The sequence below is a fragment of the Papio anubis genome, chromosome 9, assembly GCF_008728515.1.
Source record: "Papio anubis isolate 15944 chromosome 9, Panubis1.0, whole genome shotgun sequence".
In the NCBI taxonomy this organism is placed as follows: Eukaryota; Metazoa; Chordata; class Mammalia; order Primates; family Cercopithecidae; genus Papio; species Papio anubis.
The window spans coordinates 34,743,800-34,767,710 of NC_044984.1; the positions used below are offsets into that span (position 1 = coordinate 34,743,800).

Consider the following 23,911-nt stretch of genomic DNA (forward strand, 5'->3'; position numbering starts at 1 on the left):
ACCCCAGAAAAATGTTGACTATAATCCCATTAACTATTTTTTACTCTTTTAAAAAATCAAACATCCATTCTTACACAAAATATATCAAACTTCGAATTATTTTTCTCCAGTGATTTTTGAATGAGAATTCTTCAGTACCAATTATAAATATCATTTAAAATATAAAATATATGGCCAGGCATGGTATGATGGCTCATGCCTATAATCCCAGCAGTTTCAGAGGCCAAGGTGAGAGGATCACTTCAAGTCAGGAGTTTGAGATCCGCCTGGGCAACACAGTAAGAACCTGTCTGTACAAAACATTTTTTAAAATTAGCCAAGCATGGTGGTGCACACCTGTGATCCCAGCTACTCAGGCAGCTGTGGCAGGAGGATCACTTGAGTCCACAAGTTCAAGGCTGCAGTGAGCTATAATCGCACCACTGTACTTCAGCCTGGGTGACAGAGAGACAGCCCTGTCTCTAAAATACATATACTATATTATGTGTACTGTGTATACATATATATTAATATGTACACTCACACATACATACACATATATCCCTAATCCACTTGTCACAAGAAAGTGGTCTTAACTTTTTAACATATAAGTTTCAAAAATAAATAGTAATCATTATTTTGATATATTTCAATGTAAATAAAAATACCTAATGTGGAGTCATTACTTACTGATAAAAGAAGGAAAGAACAAAAATGACAATAATCTCTGAAAGAGACTAACAGACTCCCACAGTGCAACGAAATTCTTTTTAAAATCAAGGAAACTTCATTTAAGTGTCCCACAGTGTTCTTCTGCCTTCTTAAAATTACCAAAATTGGAATCTACCACAAGCAAGCTACAGCTCATAGGAAAAGATCAGTAGATTGACTTGCCACCATAACAAATAGAGCAAAATATTTCATCAAACTTGTTACTGTTTCCATCAAGGATGCTGTTCAAGGCTATCACAAAAGACTAAGTGTTAGTGGTAAGAAACAACAGCAAAAATCACAGTGAATCATTATTATACTACTAGAAATCCTTCAAAAACCTGTAACTGATGGTCAATTAATTAAATCAAACCTTATCAAATAAAATCCAATCTAAAAATTGATCATTTCAAAGAAAAATTATTTTTTCTTAAAATGGAATAATACTGATTAAAAGGAGCATTTAAAAACTAAATATTGATATCCTTAAAATTAAGTGATGCAGTAAAATAATCCCAGTTTTTTATTTCTAATTCATTCAGCAAATATTGTATATACTGATACCAGAAAGTTATACTTATCTTGAAAAGCTTAAATTTTAGATACTAAAAAATGCAAAGATAGAGCAGCAATATTTAAGTGAGACCAGAAAGCAAAATGAAGGTAACTCCAGTCCACAGGAGGCTACCTGAACAGGAATATCGACACGAAAATAAATTGTTGAGAGAACACAATAATTATGGATTATTCTGGCTATGTTAATAACTTACTCAAATCTCTCTGCCACCCTGCACAATCTGCCCTTTTATAAACTATTGTTGCCAGGCATGGTGGCTCACAACTATCTTATAATCCCCACACTTCGGAAAGCCAAGGCAGGAGAATTGCCTGAGCTTAGGAGTTCCAGACTAGCCTGGGAAACATAGTGAAACCTCATCTTTACAAAAATAAATAAATAAATAAATAAATAAAACTAGCTAGGCATGGTAGTGCATGCCTGTAGTCCTAGCTACTCAGGAGGCTGAGGCAAGAGGATCACTTGAGCCCAGGAGATCAAGGCTGCAGTGGGCTGCTATCATACCACTGTACTCCAGCCTGGGCAACAGAGTGACTCTGTCTCAAACAAACAATCAAACAAAAATTGTTAGCTGTCATCTAAGACTCTATAAATGTTCTACATGGCTTGGATACCTTATAACTTCTCTATCACAACCTGAAGTGACCCAAAGGGCCAGCTATTTTCAGAGGATACAAATATTCTATTGTGATACTTCATTACAAAACATAACCACAATGGAGATAAGATGACTCAGGAGCTAAACAATAATTTCTTAAATACCCTACCATGAGGAAGGTTTTACAAACGTGTTTTATTTCAAAATCTCACAAAAACACATTGAAATAGGTATTGTTAGCCCCATTTTACAACCAGCGTGACAAAACACCCAAGGTCACACAGTCAGTAAATGGCAAGACTGTCTAATCCTAATATTCATGTTTATGTGGCTAAACAGTCCCTCTAAAAGTATTTATACTTGGCACACTCTTCAAAAAGCTTTAGAAAACGTACACATTCAAAACAACTTAAGAAAATACACACATATTAAACGGATCATCCTAATCGAAGTAACTAAATGTAGAGGTTTGAGATTAAATATTTACAAATTTAACTTGGAGTCCCTGGAACCTACCACTCTCTCCAGGCAAAGAGGTGACCCAGAAATCTTCAGGCCTGCATCTCATGATGTATAATGCAATGAGCAAAAGAATAAACTGTATTGAGTATAACATTTAGTAAATGGCCCCAAAGCTAGCCATAAAACAAACCCACACATATTCCTGCTAGTTCTACTTATTTAAAATATCTCTATCCTAAAGGAAAACTGAGTAGTACATCAATGTCTGGTCAGAGAAATAACATGTACTTTTAAAGAAAGGGATAAAGCATTAAAGACTATCAGCTCCTTCAGACTCCACCTAATAAATATTCACTAGGAGAAGATGTCCCACTATGTTCTAGAGGTAGAATTAAGATATAAATAAGCAATAATAATCCATCACTTATTCAGAAAATGTTTAACACAACCAAGAATAAAATGCCATGCCTACACATAAAATGTAAAATACAAGGAACTGAGTGATGTAGCTGGAGACAAAAAAGTACAATTAATAAAAACACATAATTATGATGATGCATACTACAGTAAATGTACTCCTATGGATAAGAAAGACTCATGAGTTTGTTCATAAGAGGCAGAAGATTGCTCTGGGTTTGTCAGGCAGTTTCATGAACTAAGCTTGCAAGTTAAAATGAAGTCAATGAAAGGAAAATGAAGTCTTCATGATAAGATATCAGAGCCATGTAACTATCAAAAGCTAAATCTCAAAGTTGACAAAAAGCTTTTTTTCTCAAATTATGAGATTCATAAATCTTAAAGACTTAGTTTTACAATTCTTAGGGAAATTAATTTAAATAAACTCAAAGTAAATCATATATGTTATGTGTCATATAGACAGAACATGTTTGAATTTCAATAATGAACAATATTTGAGTTGCAGCTTTGCCACTTACACTTCATATGTAACCATGGGAAAATGACTTTTATCTGGTTCCCAGTGTACAAAACTGTAAATCGGGGGTGATACCAAGAGGCTTCAGGATTCAGTTAGCTAATGTATAGGATGCATGAGGAAAGCATAAGTGCTAGTTTACTACATAAGTTCTTCTTTATTTTTAAGCAATAGGGTCTTCCGCTGTGCTCAGGCTGGAGTACAGTGGTGCAATCACAGCTCACTGCAGCCTTGAACCCACTGGGCTCAAGTGATCCTCCCACCTCAGCCTCCCAAGTAGCTACAGTCACGCGCCACCACGCCTGGCTAATTTTTTAATTTTTTATTTTGGTAGAGATGGGGTCTCACTTTGTTGCTGTTGCTGTTGTTGATAATGTATTTTGTATCTAAGAACCATGTTTATTTGAAAGAATTTTACTCTTCAGTAATAAAATGAGTATATTATTTAAACATAGTAAACATAGTTAATATTGTTTCCAAATCCTTTTAAACCATTTTATTTATACAGACATGCTAATTCTATGTAATTGGTGTTAATTTCTAATACCATTCTGCCGTCTCCCTAAACATATAGCTTTCTACTCAGTTTTGTTTTCATCATTCTACTAATACTAATTAGTATTACTATTACACATCTATTCAGGACTGCAGAAACTACTAATTTATTACACATCTATTCAGGACTACAGAAATATTAAAGCACATACAACTGCATGTGTCTTCTGTCTCCCCAAACTTTATATTAGTCAAAGAATATTCAGCATAAAATCCAATTTTTCTATTTACTTTTTCTCTTCTTTCTTCTTCACTGTTTAATCCCATAGACAGGTTGCTTCTGGTGAAAATAGATTATTCTTTTTTTCTTGTTGAAGACAGGGTCTCACTCTGTCACCCAGGCTGGTGCACACTGATGCAATCTTGGCTCACTGCAGCCTCAACCTCCTAGACTCAAGAAATCCTCCTGCCTCAGCCTCCTGAGTAGCTGGGGCAGCAGGCAACCACTACTATGCCCAGCTATTTATTTTTTGTTTTATTTTTATAGAGACAGGGTCTCACTATGTTGCCCAGGGTGGTCTCCAACTACTGGCCTCAAGTGATCCTCCCACCTCAGCATCCCAAAGTGCTGGGATTACAGGCATATACCTCTGACAAGTTTTACTAAAGAAAAATTATTTTGCATGGTTTACTTTTCACCAGTATCTTCTGGCCTGCTTCCAAAGATACCAGAATAACCTGGATCAATGATAGCCAGTGTTGCACAGTCCGTAGTATTTTCCACATGCTATGCCCAATCCAGTATTATTACTACTGTAGTGATGAACACCAGTTTGGGCCAATATGGTATAGTACTCTATTGGGGAGTTCCTCAAAGCTGGGCACTTGTTAGTGAGGATGACCAATTTTGCTTTTTCCTATCTAATCATCTTCAGAATCTGCTTGTACCCCAGCATGTACTTTCCACTTTTCATAACAAGTTGGAGCCTAGAGTTGATCAACTCCAGTGACTTTTCCATCTTTTTTGCCACCATCATCTGCCTGGCTTAGGTACCAGATGGCCCCCAACCATGAACAGCCACCAAGATGGCCAGGGAATGAGAAAAGCAAATTGTTCATTCTTATCATGGTGAACAAATATTTTGTTTCACAGAAAATTTAACCTTCAGAATTATAAATTTTTCCATAAATTTAAAAATAATGTACTCTACAAAAATGTTATCATAGACACAGCTGATAAATATCAAACTAACTAACTTGAGTTCTCTTGTTTTTTTCTCATCCATTCACTGATAAGAGGTAAAAACAGCAGGAATATGGCCCAAAAACAAGTCACAAAGAAAGAGCTAGACAGCACCTGAACAATCAAGAGCTGACCATAGGGTCTTCTTGTTAAGAAAACATACATGGCTTAACGAATGCAATTACACATTATACTTATTCATTAAATGCTTCCAAACAATCCTTTTAGTGGTATTTAGAAACAAATTTATCTCTCTTTTGCATCCATTCAATAAAAAAAATTGGGTGAAAACTACATGCACCTTAAATATGTCAAGAAATATAAATAAATTAAGTCAGAGAAAAAAGAAAAGTCTCCTGAACTATGGTCTCCAGGATAACAGCTGACATTTCTGTAATAGTACCTTTTATTATAATCCATTAGCAACTGCTAAATTACCAGCATCTACAGATGCTATCTTGCTACCATGGAAATGCAGAATATATGAATTAATTAGGGCTGTGGTTGGAAAAAAAAGGACAGAAGGGTGCCTAGTTTCTATAGGAAGCGGTTTCCCTCAATAGTGTTGTTATTATTATTATTCATCTAACAAATATCTCATGTTTTAAAATCTAATTATTTGGCACATAACCTTTTTTATCAGACAAGGCATCAGTTCTACATTACTTACTTGCTGATTTCTTCAATTCTGGATTTAATCAACAGGTTTCACATCAATACTGTGCACCCCTTTTTGCTGCTCATTATTTCTTATATACAATCAGTTTAAGAGAGCTATTTGTCATTGTTACAAAAACACTACTATCACCACGCTTCCTTTCCTTGAGAGGTAGTTTATAAACAAATTCCTGAATGGAGGTTTCCAAACACCAAAGTTATCCTGTGAATGCAGTAAGAATATTCCCTCAGAAAGGCATAAAGGGAATATGATATAACCTAATTTGTCATTTATTATTAGTTTGACAAACAGTATTATTAGAAGGCCAGTTAGTCCGTATAAAATATATGTCAGGGAAAAAAAAAATCAAAGACTTGTTAAAGTGTCTCTGGCAGAGACAGGGTAAAGAGTGCCCTGACAAACCAGTGAAAGGTTCTGCTTGATTTGGTAGATTTCTCTATATATTGGAAAGAAACCAAAACAACATGAACATTTATCAGTCACCAACTACACTGTACTAGGAATGCAAACAACTGCTTTGTTCTGATTACAAGTTCACCAAACAACCTTCCATAAAGATGTCAGATCCTTCTTCTGTAAGAAGAGACAGAACAAAAAACCCCAAAACACTGACCAGCTAAACAGGGCACTTCAATTTGCTTGGTACTTCTTACTTTACAAAAAGCATTCTGGTCCTTTCTCAAGTCTATTTTAGGTTGGGTTAATGGAAATAATCAGCTCTATCCCCAATCAACTCAATAAGAACTGAAAAGGAAAAAACCAACTTTACAGAACAGAAAAATGGAAGGCCAGAACCTGGATTTGGGTGACACCAAAGTAATGCCATCCAACAAGATCCTGTTTGAACAGCCATTTTACATCTTCCCTTAAATATCAATCTTCTCAATCTTCATTCAAAATGCTTTTCTTCAGTTGTGACCATCCTAGTTACTTCCCTTCACCCCTGCATGTCCTTTACAAATTTTTTTATTGCAGCATTTTCTTATTCCTAACCACATAAAATAATAAAATCTGTTTGGCATTTTTGTCAAAGCACTTCCAAGTCATTATCTCATTTGATGCCTAGGGTCATCTTCGGAAATAAGCAGGACAAACATCAGCCTATATTTACATAAAGGAACAGACGACCCAATTGGTTATATGCAGGGATTTCAAGGTGTGGATAAGGGCAGTGGTTCTCAGATACGGCCCGCTGAATCCTCTTACCTAGCGACAACTGGCACCTACTGGACACATTTGCTAGTTACAACGAACAGAAGGAGTTTTGCTACTGGCACTTAGTGGATACAGGCCAGAAATGCTGCTAAGCATCTTACAAAGTCCACCTTGGGCTGCCTCACTGATCTACACATGTCCATTCTTTCACCACACTGTCTTGATTACTGTCACTTTTTAGTCATTCTTTTTATTTTACTATTATTTTTTAAGAGATAGAGTATTGCTCTGTTGCCCAGGCTGGTCGCAAACTTCTATTGATATGATGTGATTATTTAGTCTGCTGATGTGATGAATAATATCAATTTTAAAAAGCTGAATCAGTCTTGCATACTTGAGACAAATCTCACTTGATAATGGTATATAAGTCTTTTTGTGTAGTGTTGAATTCAATTTTATTTTATTTTATTTTATTATTATACTTTAAGTTCTAGGGTACATGTGCATAATGTGCAGGTTTGTTACACATGTATACTTGTGCCATGTTGGTGTGCTGCACCCATCAACTCGTCAGCACCCATCAACTCGTCATTTACATCAGGTATAACTCCCAATGCAATCCCTCCCCCCGCCCCCTCCCCATGATAAGCCCCAGTGTATGATGCTCCCCTTCCCGAGTCCAAGTGATCTCATTGTTCAGTTCCCACCTATGAATGAGAACATGTGGTGTTTGGTTTTCTGCTCTTGTGACAGTTTGCTGAGAATGATGGTTTCCAGCTGCATCCATGTCCCTACAAAGGACACAAACTCATCCTTTTGTATGGCTGCATAGTATTCCATGGTGTATATGTGCCACATTTTCTTAATTCAGTCTGTCACTGATGGACATTTGGGTTGATTCCAAGTCTTTGCTATGGTGAATAGTGCCACAATAAACATACGTGTGCATGTGTCTTTAGAGCAGCATGGTTTATAATCCTTTGGGTATATACCCAGTAATGGGATGGCTGGGTCATATGGTACTTCTAGTTCTAGATCCTTGAGGAATCACCATACTGTTTTCCATAATGGTTGAACTAGTTTACAATCCCACCAACAGTGTAAAAGTGTTCCTATTTCTCCACATCCTCTCTAGCACCTGTTGTTTCCTGACTTTTTAATGATTGCCATTCTAACTGGTGTGAGATGGTATCTCATTGTGGTTTTGATTTGCCTTTCTCTGATGGCCAGTGATGATGAGCATTTTTTCATGTGTCTGTTGGCTGTATGTATGTCTTCTTTTGAGAAATGTCTGTTCATATCCTTTGCCCACTTTTTGATGGGGTTGTTTGTTTTTTTCTTGTAAATTTGTTGGAGTTCTTTGTAGGTTCTGGATTTAGGTCTTTGTCAGATGAGTAGATTGCAAAAATTTTCTCCCATTCTGTAGGTTGCCTGTTCACTCTGATGGTAGTTTCTTTTGCTGTGCAGAAGCTCTTTAGTTTAATTAGATCCCATTTGTCAATTTTGGCTTTTATTGCCATTGCTTTTGGTGTTTTAGACATGAAGTCCTTGCCCATGCCTATGTCCTGAATGGTATTACCTAGGTTTTCTTCTAGGGTTTTTATGGTATTAGGTCAAACATTTAAGTCTCTAATCCATCTTGAATTAATTTTCGTATAAGGAGTAAGGAAAAGATCCAGTTTCAGCTTTCTACTTATGGCTAGCCAATTTTCCCAGCACCATTTACTAAATAGGGAATCCTTTCCCCATTTCTTGTTTTTCTCAGGCTTGTCAAAGATCAGATGGCTGTAGACGTGTGGTATTATTTCTGAGGACTCTGTTCTGTTCCATTGGTCTATATCTCTGTTTTGGTACCAGTACCATGCTGTTTTGGTTACTGTAGCCTTGTAGTATAGTTTGAAGTCAGGTAGCGTGATGCCTCCCGCTTTGTTCTTTTGACTTAGGATTGTCTTGGCAATGCGGGCTCTTTTTTGGTTCCATATGGACAAACCCACAGCCAATATCATACTGAATGGGCAAAAACTGGAAAAATTCCCTTTGAAAACTGGCACAAGACAGGGATGCCCTCTCTCACCACTCCTATTCAACATAGTGTTGGAAGTTCTGGCTAGGGCAATCAGGCAAGAGAAAGAAATCAAGGGTATTCAGTTAGGAAAAGAAGAAGTCAAATTGTCCTTGTTTGCAGATGACGTGATTGTATATTTAGAAAACCCCATTGTCTCAGCCCAAAATCTCCTTAAGCTGATAAGAAACTTCAGCAAAGTCTCAGGATACAAAATAAATGTGCAAAAATCACAAGCATTCTTATACACCAGTAACAGACAAACAGAGAGCCAAATCAGGAATGAACTTCCATTCACAATTGCTTCAAAGAGAATAAAATACCTAGGAATCCAACTGACAAGGGATGTAAAGGACCTCTTCAAGGAGAACTACAAACCACTGCTCAGTGAAATAAAAGAGGACACAAACAAATGGAAGAACATACCATGCTCATGGATAGGAAGAATCAATATCGTGAAAATGGCCATACTGCCCAAGGTAATTTATAGATTCAATGCCATCCCCATCAAACTACCAATGAGTTTCTTCACAGAACTGGAATTCAATTTTATAATATTTTGTTGATGATTTCTACATACACTGAGAGATGAGAGATACTGGTCTATGTTTTTTTGTAAAGCATTTGTCTGGTTTTGATATTAACACTGGCTTCATAAAATGAGTTAGAAAATATTCCCTCTGCCTCCATCTTCTGAAGGAAATTCTAAACAACTGGTACAGTTTCTCTCTTAAATCTTTGGTAGAATTTACTTGTAAACCCATCTGAGCCTGTTGCTTTTAGTTTTGGAAGGTTAATTATTAATTCTATTTCCTCAATAAATATAGAGTTAGTCAGATTGTCTATTTCTTTTTGAGTGAATTTTGGTATATTGTATCTTTCAGGGAATTAGTCCATTTCATCTAGCTTATCAAACTTGTAGGGACAGAGTTATTCATAGTATTCCTTTGTCATTTTTAATGTCCATGGAATCTGTAGTGCTATCACCTCTTTCATATCTGATATTCATAATTTACATGGTCTCTTTTTTTTTTTAAGCCTGGCTAAAGCTCTGCTTACTTTACCTTTTCAAATAACCAGTTGTTTTGTAGATTTCCTCTATCAATTTCCTGCTTCCAATTTCATTTCTACTCCAATATTTACTATTTCTTATCTTCTGCCTACCTTGGATTTAATTCCCCCTTTTCTTGTCTCCTAAGGTAAAAGTCTAGAAGACTGACTCTAGCACTTTCTCCTTCTATTACTAAATATATCAAATACCATAAATGTAAAAGCACTGCTTTCAGTAAATCACACAAATTTTCATTTTTCACTTTCATTTAGCTCAAAATTTTTTGCTATTTCTGTTGAGATTTTTTGACTCATGTTATTTAGAAGCGTGTTGTTTAACCTGCAAGTATTTTGGAATTATCCAGCTATCCTTCTGCTGTTGATTTTGTTTAATTCCATTCTGGTCTAAGGACAGTTATTATATGATTGTATTCTTTTTAAATTGTTAAGGTTTCATGGTTCAGAATGTGTTCTATGTTCTATGTTCTATCTGAGCTAGGGAAGAATGTGTATTCTGTTGTTGGATGAAGTAGTCTACAGATGTCAATTATACTCAGTTGAGTAATGGTGGTGTTGAGTTCAACAATGTCTTTACTGATTTTTTGCCTGCTAAATCTGGCCATTTCTAATAGAGGGCTAATCAAGTCTCCAACTATAATAGTGATTCATCTATTTTTCCCTCACAGTTCTACCAGTATTTGCATTGAGAATTTGGTCACTCTTATTAGGCACATAAGGTAAATTGGAGAACTAACACTTTTACCATTATAGAACACACGTCTCTTTATCCCTGATAACTTTACTTGCTGTGAAATCTGCTGTATGAAATTTATATAGCTAATCCCATTTTCTTTCAATTAATGTTAGCATGGCATATCTTTCCCATGCTTTTAATCTATATGTATTTATATTTAAAGAGTTTCATGTAGACAGCAGTAAAGTTGGGTCTTGTTTTTTTAGGCACTCCCACAATCTGCCTTTAATTGGTACATTTAGACCATTGACCTTCGAAGTGATTACTGAGAATTAGATCAAAGTCTACCATATTTATTGTTTTCTACTTCTTTGTTCTTATTTTTGTCATCCACCCTTTTCTGCCTTGTGTGGATTTAGTTGAGCATTTTACACGATTCTGTCTTCTCTCCTTTCTTACCACATCGGTTATACTCCTTTCATTACTTTTTCTTTGTGCTAGCCCTAGAGTTTGCAATATACATTTACAACTAATTCAGGTCCACTTTCAAGTGCCACTAGATCATTTCATGAGTAGTATGAATACTTTATAATAGCAAAATAATGCTAATTCCTTCCTTCCATCCCTTGTATAATTTGTCATGCATTTCACATATAAATAAGCATATACATACACACACACATGCACACACAAGCACATGTACACACCAGAAAGAATCTCTGAGCTTGAGGATATATTTATTTAACAGAAACCTCCAAAACCGAAAAGCAAGGAGAAAAAATACTAGGGTGAAACAAACCATTAAAAAACCATGTATATATTTGCTTAAGTATAAACAAGTATATATATAGACAAGCACACAATCAAAGGCATTAATGCTACTATTTTCAATAAACTTGTCTCAGATCAATGATTAATTAAAAAATGAAAGTTTTAGTTTACCTTCATTTATTTCTCTCCAATGTTTTCTTATGTAGACCTGAGTTTCTGACTTATACCATTTTTTACATTTCTTGCATGGCAAGTCTACTGGCAACAAATTTCCTTTGTTTGAGCAAATTTCTATTTATCCTTCTCTTTTGAAGGAAAAATTTAACAGGGTACAAAATCCTAGATTGGTAGGGCTTCATTCTCTCAACACTTTAAATGTTTCACTCCACTCTCTTCTTGCTAGCACTGTCCCTAAGAAAAAGGTATTCTTATCTTTGCTCTTCTATAGATGAGGTGTTTTCTTTTCCCTCTGGCTTCTTTCAAAGATTTTTACCTTTGATTTTTCTGTAGTTTAAAAATGGCATGCCTTCACATAGCTATTCTGCCATTTATTCTGCTTTCTCAACTAGGAACTTGCGGGATCTGTGGTTTGGCTGGGAAATGCTCAGTCATCATTGCTTCAAATATTTCATCTTTTCCTTTCTCTCTTCCTGGTATTTCTTTTATATGTATGTTACACCTTTTGTAGTTGCCCCCACGGTTCTGATATTCTGTTATGATTTGTTTACCCCAGTATTTTTTCACTTTGCTTTTCAGTTTTGAAGGATTCTTTTAAAAACATCCTCAAGCTTGGACATTGTTTCTTCAGTCATGTCCAGTCTATTAAAGCCCATCAAACACATTTTTTTTTTTTTTTTTTTTTTTTTTGAGTCAGAGTCTTGCTCTGTCACCTAGGCTGGAGGACAGGGGTGTGGTCAGAGCTCACAGCAGACTCCAAATCCTGAGCTCAAGGGATCTTCCCACCTCAGCCTCCCAAGAAGATGGGACTATAGGCATGCACCACCTATGTCCAACTATTTTTTTAAAAATTCTGTAGAGATGCAGTCTTGGTATGTTGCCCAGGATGGTCTCAAACTCCTGGCCCCAAGTGATCCTCCCGCCTCAGCCTCTCATAGCACTGGGATTACAGGGATGAACTGCTGCACCCAGCCCCATATTCTTCATTTCTGGTGTAGTGTTTTTTTACTGGATTCTTAGAATTATCATCTCTCTGCTTACATTACCCATCTGTCCTTGCAAGCTATTTTATCCATTAGAGCCCTTAGCTTATTATTCATAGTTGTTTTCAGTTCCCAATGTAATGATTCCAGAACCCCTGACATATCTGAGTTTGATTCTGATATTTGCTCTGTCTCTTCTTTCAGCCCATTTTTCCCCCTTTTTACTGTATCTTCTCACTTTTTTCTTGATAGCCAGACATGGCACACTGGTTAAAGGATATAAATACATTGTCAGTAATAAAGCGGTAAGGTTTAGGGGGAGGGGAAGGTCTACAGTGTTACGATTAGGTCCCAATCTTTAGTGAGGCTGTGCCTCTGGACTGTGAACTTCACAAGTGTTGCTCAGTTCTCTTCTCTCTTTGTTGGAACAGAATGGCTAGAGGGTACAGGAGTTTAATATTCCCCTTTTCTCAAATAAAAGGCTAGAGAGAACTAGAATTGGGTGTTTTGCTTACTCCAGGCCACTTATACTGTGTTTTAACTAATTTTTTCTGAAGCACACCTCATTTAAAAACAAAACAAAAACAGAGTACTCTGGCATACTTCAAAATGGCTCCTTTTCCCTTCCTTGTGCCAGAAGCAAAGGGAATTTTTCTCAAATATTCACTGTGAAAACCTGGTAGAGCAGAAAGAGGTGGTAAGAGTGGAAGACCTCTTCACTCCCTTGTGCTGACTAGGTCCTCCTGGAGTTTTTTAAATAAATCTAAGACTTGTCCAATGTGAATCTCCAGCAATTTGTCAAATATAATGCAGGTTTTCCTACACAAGCAATGTTTCCCATGGAAGACTTTGTTAATTGGTTACCACTCAAGTAAATTATGGTTAGCTGTATCCACCTGTCTCTCCATTTTGGGGGGCAGTGGTTTGACCTATGACCTCCTTTCTCTTTAGGTCCAGGAAGAACTGCTGATTTTTCCGTTTGTCCCATTTTTCACCTGTTAGAGCAGACTGGTGACTACAAGCTCCTGATATGCCCAACCATTTCATTATCAGCAATTTGATTATAATATTATCTGGGTATGGCTTTCTTTGAAATAATACCATTCGAAGTTTGCTGAGTTTCTTGAATCTGTAAGTTTACGTCTTTCACCAAGTTTGGAGAGTTTTTAGGCCTTATATCTGCAAATATTTTTTCTTCAGATATTTGTTTTTCCTCTTCTGGCATTATGCTGACACAAATGTTAGAAATTCAAATATTGTCCTACAAGTCCCTAAGGGTTGGTTCATTTTTTTCCATTTTCCCTCTTATTTTAGGTAATTTATATTGTTTGAATTATTTCTATTGATCTATCTTAAGTTCACTCACTTTTTTCATCTCTCTCTGCTATTAAATCGATCCATTTTCCACTTGAGTCCTTTATTAAAGTACGTGTTTTTCTGTTGAGAACTTCTATCTTTCCATTCATTGCAAGTGTTTTCACCTTTATCTCTTGGATCACAGTTACCAAAGCCAATTTAAAGTTTCTGTGTGATAAATCCACCATCTGGGTCATCTTGTAGCCAGCATTTGTTGTCTTTTCCCTTAGCAACTTGTCAGATTTCCCTGATTCTCTATATGTTAAGCGCCTTTGCATTATATTCTGAACATGTTAGATATTATGTTTGTATTGGGTCCTGTTAAAAATGTTTTCTTAAAAGTGCAGGTTTGTTACATGGGTAAACTGCATGTCACTAGAGTATGGTATACAAATTATTTCCTCTCCCAGGTAGAGAGCAGAGTACTGGATAGTTTTTTGATCCTCACCCTCTTCCCAACCTCCACCCCGAAATAAGCCCCAGTGTCTACTGTTCCTCTTTGTGTCCATGAGTACTCAAATGTTTATCTCTTACTTATAAGTGAGAACATGAAGTATCTGATTTTCGGTTCCTGCATTAATTCACATAGGATGTTACTAGCGGCATCCATGTTGCTGCAAAGGACACGATCTGATTTTTTTTTATAGCTGTGTAGTATTCCATGGTGTATATGTACATTTTCTTTATCCAGTCCACCATTGATGAATATCTAGGTTGATTCTATGTCTTTGCTATTGTGAATAGTGCTGTGATGAACATATGTTTGCATGTGTCTTTGTGGTAGAACGATTTATATTTCTTTGGGTATATACCCAGTAAGGGGCTTGCTGGATTGAAAGGCAGTTCTGTTTTACATTCTTTGAGAAATCACCACAATGCTTTCCACAGTGGTTGAACTACTTTATGTTACCACCAGCACTGTATGTGTTTCCTTTTCTCCACAGCCTCTCCAGCATCTGTTTTTGTTATTGTTGTTGTTGGCTTGGCAATTATTGAAAAGTCAAAAACAAAAAACATTCTGACTGGTGTGAGATGCTATCTCATCATGGTTTTGATTGCATTTCTTTAATGATTAGTGATGCTGAACATTTTTTCATATTCTTGTTGGCTGTGTGTGTCTTCTGAAAACTGTCTGTTCATGTCCTTTGCTCATATTTTACTGGGGCTGTTTGTTATTTCGCTTGTTGATTTAAGTTCCTTACAGATTCTGGATATTAGACCTTTGTTGGACACAGTTTGCAAATATTTTCTCCCATTTTGAAGGTTGTCTGTTTACTCACAGTAGTTTCTTGTGCTATGCAGAAGCTCTTTAGTTTAACTAGATCCCATTTCCCAATTTTTGTTTTTGTTGCAATTGCTTTTGGAGTCTTCATCATGGAATCTTTGCCAAGGCCTGTGTCTAGAATGGTATTTCCTAGGCTTCTTTCTAGGCTTTTTATAGTTTTAGGTTTTATGTTTAAGTCTTTATTCCATCTTGAGTGGATTTTTGTATGTGAAGAAAGGAAGGGGTCCAATTGCAAACTTCTGTATATGGCTAACCAGCTCTTCAAACACCATTTATTAAATAGGGAATCCTTTCTCCATTGCTTGTTATTGTCAGCTTTGTCAAAGATCTGATGGTTGTCACTGTGCAGCTTTATTTCTGGATTCTCTAACCTGTTCCACGATTCTATATGTCTGTCTCTGTACCAGTATCATGCTGTTTTGGTTACTGTAGCCATGTAGTATAGTTTGAAGTTGGTAGGGTGATGCCTCTGGCTTTGTTCTTTTAGCTTAGGATCGTTTTGGCTGTGCAGTCTCTTTTTTGGTTGCATATGAATTTTAGAATAGTTTTTTCTAATTCTTTGAAAAATGATGTAGGTAATTTGATAGAAACAGCACTGAATCTGTAAACTGAATTGGAGAGTATGGCCATTTAAACAATATTAATTTTTCCTATCTATGAACATGGAATGTTTTTCCATTTGTTTGTGTTCTCCTCAACTTCCTTTAGCAGTGTGTGGTAATTCTCATTGCACAGATATTTCACTTCCCTGTATAGCTGTATTCCTAGGTATTTTATTATTTTTGTGGCTTTTTGTGAATGGGATTGCATTCTTGATTTGGCTCTCAGCTTCAACGTTATTGATGTACAGAAATGCTACTGATACTTGTACATTGACTTTGTATCCTAAAACTTCACTGAAGTTGTTTATCAATTCTAGAAGCCTCTGGGGAGAGTATGGGGTTTTCTAGATATAGAATTATATCATCTGCATATAGATATGGTTTGACTTCCTCTCTTCCTATTTGGATGACTTTTACTTCTTTCTCTTACATGATTGCTCTGGCTAGGACATCCAGTACTATGCTGAATAGGAGTGGTGAGATTGGGCATCCTTGTCTTGTTCTGGTTCTCAAGGAAAATGATTCCAGGTTTTGCCCATTTGTTATAATGTTGGCTGTGGGTCTGTCATAAATGGATCTTATTATTTTGAGGTTTATTCCTTCAATGCCTAGTTTGTTGAGGGTTTTTTACATGAAGGAATGTTGAATTTTGTTGAAAGCCTTTTCTGTCTCTATTGAGACCATCATGTGTTTTTCAGTTTTGTTCATGTGATAAATCACATAGATTTCCTTATGTTGAATCAACCTTGCATCCAAGGAATAAAGCCTATTTGATTGTGGTGGATTAGCTTTTCAGTGTGCTGCTTGATTCAATTTGCTAGTGTTTTGTTAAGGATTTTTGTGTCTATGTTCATCAGGGATATTAGCCTGAAGTTTTCATCTTTTATTGTCTGCCATGTTTTGGCATTAGAATGATCTGGCCTCATATAATGACTCAGAAAGGAGTCCCTCTTACTCAATATTTTCTAAAAGTTCCAATAGGATTGGTACCAGCTTTTCTTTATACAGCTGATAAAATTCAGCTGTAAATCCCTCTGGTCCAGGGCTTTTACTGGTTGGTAGGTTTTTAATTACTGATTCAATTTCAGAGCTCATTATTGATCTGTTCAAGTATTCCATTTCTTCCTGGTTCAATCTTGGGAAGTTTTACATTTCCAGGAATTTATCTATTTTCTCTATGTTTTCTAGTTGGTGTGCATAGAGGTTTTTTGTTTTGTTTTGTTTTGTTTTGTTTTTTGAGATGGAGCCTTGCTGTGTCGCCCGGGCTGGAGTGTGGTGGCCGGATCTCAGCTCACTGCAAGCTCCGCCTCCTGGGTTTACGCCATTCTCCTGCCTCAGCCTCCCGAGTAGCTGGGACTACAGGCGCCCGCCACCTCGCCCGGCTAGTTTTTTGTATTTTTAGTAGAGTCGGGGTTTCACCGTGTTAGCCAGGATGGTCTCGATCTCCTGACCTCGTGATCCGCCCGTCTCGGCCTCCCAAAGTGCTGGGATTACAGGCTTGAGCCACCGCGCCCAGCCGCGTTTTTTTTTTTAAACAAAAGATTAACAGCTTTATTGAGATATAGCTCATATACTGTATAATTCACCCATTCACAATGTACAGTTCAGTGGCTTTTACTATATTCAGAGTTGTGCAACAATCATTACAGTCAAATTTTCGTCACTCCAAACCCACAAGTCCTTAATGACCCACGACTTGCCCATCTCTCCCAGCACCTGGCAGACACTCATCTCCTTTCTGTCTCTACGGATTCACCAATTCTGGATCTTTCATATAAATGGACTCATACAATATGCGGTCCCATGACTGGCTTCTTTCACTGAGCATCGTGTTTTCCAAGCTCCTCCATGTGGAAGCATGTGTCAGCACATCATTCCTTTTTGTTGCTCTACTATTCCACTCTACAGATATGCCACATTTTATATTGTATTTATCCATTCGCCAGCTGGTGGGTGTTTGGGTTGCTTTGTTTTCGTCTAGTATGAATAATGCTGCTATGAACATATGTGTAAAATGTCTGTGTGGATGTTTATTTTCATTTCTCTTGTGTATACCTAGGGGTGGAATTGCTGGGTCATACGGTAATCTCCATTTAACCTTGTGAACAATTACCAAACTGTTTTCCAGTGAGGTGCACCCTTTTACATTCATAGAGGTTTTCATAACAGTCTCTGAGGGTTTTGTTTTTTGTATTTCTGTGGGGTTGGTGGTAATGTCATCTTTGCCATCTCTAACTGTGTTTATTAGGATCTTTTTTCTTTATTAGTCTAGCTAATGATCTCTCAATCTTATATATTCTTTCAAAGAACCAACTTTAGATTTCGTCAATCTTTTATATGAATTTTCATCCGTCATTTTTGTTCAGTTCAGCTCAGATTTTTGTTATTTATTTTCTTTTTCTAGCTTTTGGGTGGCTCACTCTTGTTTTCCTGGTTCCTCTAGGTGTGATGCTGGGTTGTTAATCTGAGTTCTAATTTGATGTAAGCATTTAGCACTATAAACTTTCCTCTTACCACTGCTTTAGCTGCATCCCGAAGATTCAGGTGAGTTGCATCTGTCTCCATTAATCTCAAATAACTTACTGATTTGTACCTTAATTTCACTCTACACAAAAGTCATTCAGGGACAGGTTAATCTCCAAGTAACTGTACAGTTTGGAGAGATCTTCTTGGTATTGATTTCTATTTTTATTGCACTGAGGTCTGAAAGTCTGGTTGGTAGGATTTTGTGTTTGTTTTTAATTTATTGAGAATTGCTTTATGGTCAAATGTGTGGTCAATCATAGAGTATGTGCCATGTGCAGGTAAGAATGATGTATATTTTGTTGTTGTTGGGTGGCATATCATGTAGATGTCTGTTAAATCCATGTGGTTAAGTGTCAAGTTTAGGTCCCAAGTAACTGACTCATTCCTGCCTTGATGATCTAACACTGTCGGTGACATGTTGAAGTCTCCCATTATTATTGTGTGTTTATCTAAGTCTCTTCATAGATCTCTTAGAAACTTGTTTTATTGATCTGAGCACACCAGTGTTGGGTGCATATATATTTATCATAGTTAAGTCTTCTTATTTAGTTGAACCATTTATCACTATGCAATGCCCTTCTTTGTCCTTTTTATTTTTTTGAGATGGAGTCTCACTCTGTGTCACCCAGCTGGAGTGCAGTGATACAATCTCGGCTCACTACAACCTCCACCTCCCAGGTTCAAGTGATTCTCATGCTTCAGCCTCCCAAGTAGCTGGGAATACAGCTGCACACCATCACACCCAGCTAATTTTTTGCATTCTTAGTATAGGGTTTCACCATGTTGGCCAGGCTGGTTTTGAACTCCTGACCTCAGGTGATCTGCCTACCTCAGCCTCCCAAAGTGCTGGGATTACTGGCGTGAGCCACCACACCTGGGTTCTTTGTCCTTTTTGACCATTGATGGCTTAAAGTCTGTTTTTTTCTGAAATAAGAATAGCAACTCTTGCTCTGTTTGCCTGATAGATTTTTCTTCATCCCTTTACTTTGAGCCTATGAGTGGGTTTGCATTTAAGATGGGTCTCTTGAAGGCAGCATACAGTTGGGTTTTCTTCTTTATGCAACTTGTCACTCTGTGCCTTCAAAGTGGGCACACTGTTTATGTTCCTGTTTATGTTCAAGGTTCTGTTTTGTTTTGAGAGGGGGCCTTGCTGTTGCCCATACTGGAGTGCAGTGGTATGATCTCAGCTCACTGCAACCTCTGCCTCCCAGGTTCAAGCAGTTCTCCTGCCTTAGCCTCCTGAGTAGCTGGGATTACAGGCACATGCCACTATGCCTGGCTAATTTTTTGGTAGAGAGGGGGTTTCATCATGCTGGCCAGGCTGGTCTTGAACTCCTGACCTCAGGTGATCCACCCAACTTGGCCTCCCAAGTGCTGAGATTACATACATGAGCCACGACACCTGGCCCTGTTTAAAATGTTCAAGCTTAATATTGACGTTAAGATTTGATCCTGTCATCATGTTGTTAGCAGGTTGTTACGCAGACTTGATTATATAGTTGCTTTATAGTGTCAGTGGACTATGTACTTAAGTGTGTTTTTATGTAGCAGATAACAGTCTTTCATTTCCATGTTTAGCACTCACTTAAGCATGTCTTGTAAGGCAGGTGTGGTGGTAATGAATTCCCTTAGTGTTCGCTTGTCGGAAGAAAATTTTATTTCTCCTTTGTTTATGAAGCTTACTTTGGCTGGAAATGGAATTCTTGCTTGAAATTTCTTTTCTTTAAGGTTTCTGAATATAAGCCCCCCAATCTCTTCTGGCTGTAAGATTTCTGCCGAAAGGTCTGCTGTTAGCCTAATGAGGTTCCCTTTGTATACGACCTGCCCCTACTCTCTAATCTGCCTTTAATACTTTTTCTTTCACATTGACCTTGGAGAATCTGATGACTATCTATCTTCAAGATGATGTAGTATATTGCTGAGGTTCTGTGAATTTACTGAATTTGCATGTTGACTTTTCTAGCGAGGTTGGGGAAATTTTCCTGGACAACATCCACAAAAACATTTTCCAAGTTGCTTGCTCTCTCTCCCTGTCTTTCTCAGATGTCAATGAGTTGTAGGTTTGGTCTCTTCACATAATCCCTTATTTCCCAGAGGTTTTGTTCATTTTTAAATTTTTTCTTTATTTTGTCCAACTGTGTTGATTCAAAGAACTGGTCTTCAAGCTCTGAGAACTGGAACAGTTTCTTTCTTTAAATGGCTATTTCATATTTCAGCTCCTCTATCATTTTATTGGAATCCTTAGATTCCCTGGATTCAGTTTCAACCTTCTCCTAAATCTCAATGACCTTATTTGCCATCCAGATTATGTATTCTATGCCTATAAGTTCAGTGATTTCAATCAAGAACCCTTGCTGTCGAGCTCATGTGGTCATTTGGAGGTAAAATGACTCTCTCTGGCTTTTTGAATTGCCAGAGTTTTGCACTGGTTCTTTCTCATCTGTGTAAGCTGATGTTTCTTTAATCTTTAAAGTTGCTGTCCTTTGGATAGGGCTTTTTGCTTTTTATATTCTTTGATGCCCTTGAGGGTTTGACAGTAGTATAAGTTGGGTTTAAATTGATTGGCTTCATGTCTGGATGACTGCAGGGGCCCAAGGCTCAGCTTAGCACTCCTAGGCTGTGTGCTCTAATCCTGGGGGCCTGGAACCAGTCTCCTGGTAACACTCCAATGGGGTCTGCCAGCAAAAGGGCTTTAGCAAGGCAGCAGGTGTCCCTGCACATGTGTGCACCAGTGGCAGGGTAGTAGTGAGGTTAGCATGCACATGGCAAGTACACATGGTGTTCACTGAGCAATCCTGTGACTCAACCCTACAAAGGTAAAAGCCAGGAGATTAAGAAAGATAATGCAAACAGTAAATTCAGCCATACCAGTTGGTCTTCAAATTTTGACTTCCCTACTCAATCTGCCTGCTGTTGCTTAGTTTTCAGAATCCTCAGTTGCATTTTGCATTATTTCCAGGGTTTTTAGTTGTAATCAGTTACACCCACCAGAGAAGCAGCAGGGGGAGGCTGCAGGCAAGTTCATGCCAGTGAAGTAATGAGGGGAGGCTGTGAGCAAGTGCATGCTGGCAGGGGAGGGTTGTGGGTGGGGGCATGCCAGCAGAGGCCCACCTACAGAAGCTCTCTATGAGGACAGATCTTCTGACAAAAGAGCCATGGCAGTCGCTGCTGGCAAGCACCTCAGCTGGGCAGCCAAGGCCACGCTGCAAGCAGGTGTGGCCAGGCAGGGACCCTGGGATAGGCCAGCAAATAGGGGGACACTCAGATCAGACAGGCCCCTTCCCAAGAGCAAGATATGTTCTATCCAGGTCTGGCAGCCAACAAAGGTTAAAGCCACCTAGAGGAGTGTGGTGGGCCTTGAAGGATGAGCACCCATGACTATGCTCCACTGCAGCCATTCCCACAAAAGACCCCTGGGGCTCCATGCAAGCTGGAGTTCTGTCTTTGCCAGCTCAAATATTCATGGGGGTTATGGGGTCTCCTGCAGCGAGGATATCAGAGGTCTGTAACGAGAGTGGGCCACTCCACGTCTATTTCACTGGCCCCTTCTCCAGGAGCTGCTCAGGGTCAGGAATAAGTCCTGGTGCTCAGCAACTCCATGCAGGGTCTCCTCCCCCACTTCAGCCTGTGGTCTGTATCCTCCTTCTGTCTACTCTCAATACTTTCTTTCTGAAGATCTGTTTGGAGTATGTAGTTCTTCCTGATGGGCTGGTCTCTCAGTGGGAGAAGTTCTTCCTGTCTGCATCTAGTCAGCCATCTTGTTAAATAGCAATTTTCAATAGCTGTGTTATTCAGATTACTCAGGAGACAGTCTGGGACTGTGTGGTACCTCATGTCACAGTTCTGTACTCAAAACATCTGCTATGCCCCTTTGGGTCTGAATTGTGCATGTGCTGCTTAGGGGTGAGCTCAGGACTTGTTTCAGCTTATACACAGAAACAGGAGATCCCCTTTTTCAGCTCTCTTCTCCACTACTTCCCTGATACCCTCAGGCCCTTAGGGTCCTCTTTTCCAAATCTGCTATGCATAAAACCAGGACTTTCTCTTAGAACTTAATCCCTTACACTGTTTTTCAGTTGTATATAATTGGGACTGTACTTGCAGCATACCAGCAAGGGAAACTACAGAGAAAAAATAACTGATTACCTCCCACACTCTCTAGACATCAGGGATCCCTTTTCTATTTCCTTTGTACAGAAAGAGGGGCTGTATCTTAGCATCAATAGTGCTACATTACTGCCATCACCACTGCAACAGTGCAGGTTTTTAACTGGGCTGGCCTCAAGGCAGGGCAAGGAGAGGAAAAAAACAGGAGGGGGAACTCCTTCCATATCTTCTGGCTCACAAGGGTCCCTATTCTGAGTCTTCTGAATAGAAGGAGGGGGTTTCTGTTGGGCTTTTCTGCTACTGGTGTTCACTGAGCAGTCCTGGGATTCAGCCCTCCAAAGGTAAAAGCCAGGAGATTAAGAAGAAAACATAATACAAACAGTAAATTCACTGCCAGTCCAGTAGGTCTTCAAATTTTGACGTCCCTACCCAATTTTCCTGCTGTTGTTTACTTTTCAGAATCCTCAGCTGCATTTTGCATTATTTCCAGAGTTCTTAGTTGTAATCAGTGGAGAGACAGGCTGTGGAAGACTTACTCCACTTTGTACAGCACCAGGTATCATTCATTACACTTTAAAATGCATTTACCTTTACTGTATACAATACCAATACAAACATAGATTTGGGAGGCAGTAAAAGGCAGTATCAGAATAAATGCTCCGAATAGCGGATATTGAACCAAAAGCTCTTTAACTGATATATTTGAATGTGTCTAATTAAAGATGAAGTACACATTTGGCAGGGTAACTGCAAATCTATTCTAAGATATTGTAAAAATGATCAAACAGGAAACTCTAGACCTGGCTCATGCTGTGCTTTCTTCTTACAAATACTTCAAACTTCTGGCACCAGGCTCTCAAAGTACTTACCTGTGTGTTCTACCCACCAATAGCTATTTTGAAACTGTGTCATTTGGCTTAGAATTGTGTGGTCTATAAAAACACAAAGCCACTTTTTAATGCAACAGTTTTCCATTACAAAACACTCCTTCAAAGAGTATACTCTTCAACTTCAGCAAGATGTCTTAAATAACAAGAAACACACAAATAGCCAGCAAGTCAAGCTTACTCACGGGGCTGGCTCAAATAACAAAATTCAACCTAAGTCAGGCCACTGGAAATGAAGAGTTGTCCAGGACTGAGCACCAAATCCAATGGAGCATTCTATTAAAAGTAAAATGTTTTTAGGGTAAATGTAAAAAATTATACTATAGGGCAGCACTGGGCTTACAGCTTCATTTTTTTAAATGAATCCATGTTACGTATTTAACATTTTGTAAATGTATGAGACTAGGATTGAGAACTCCTCTTATGGCCTGACCCTCCACTTGCTGTCTGTGATAGAGTGAAATATTAGGTCTTCCACCCTTGTTTCATGGCATACAACTCCTAAAATCCTTAGACTTTCCAAAGTGATGTCTTTTTGTATGCTAATAAGTTGACAGATGACTGGCAGCCCCTAGGCA

The 23,911-nt window shown here is 38.1% G+C and overlaps 1 protein-coding gene and 1 pseudogene across 1 annotated transcript in view; both read right to left on the minus strand.

Annotated features, from left to right (window-relative positions):
• The window catches only part of SLC2A13 (solute carrier family 2 member 13), a 351,023-nt gene that overhangs the window by 305,120 nt on the left and 21,992 nt on the right, over positions 1–23,911 (minus strand). The gene's annotated exons all lie outside the window — the stretch shown is intronic.
• Positions 4,342–7,362, minus strand: LOC108580949 (annotated as a pseudogene).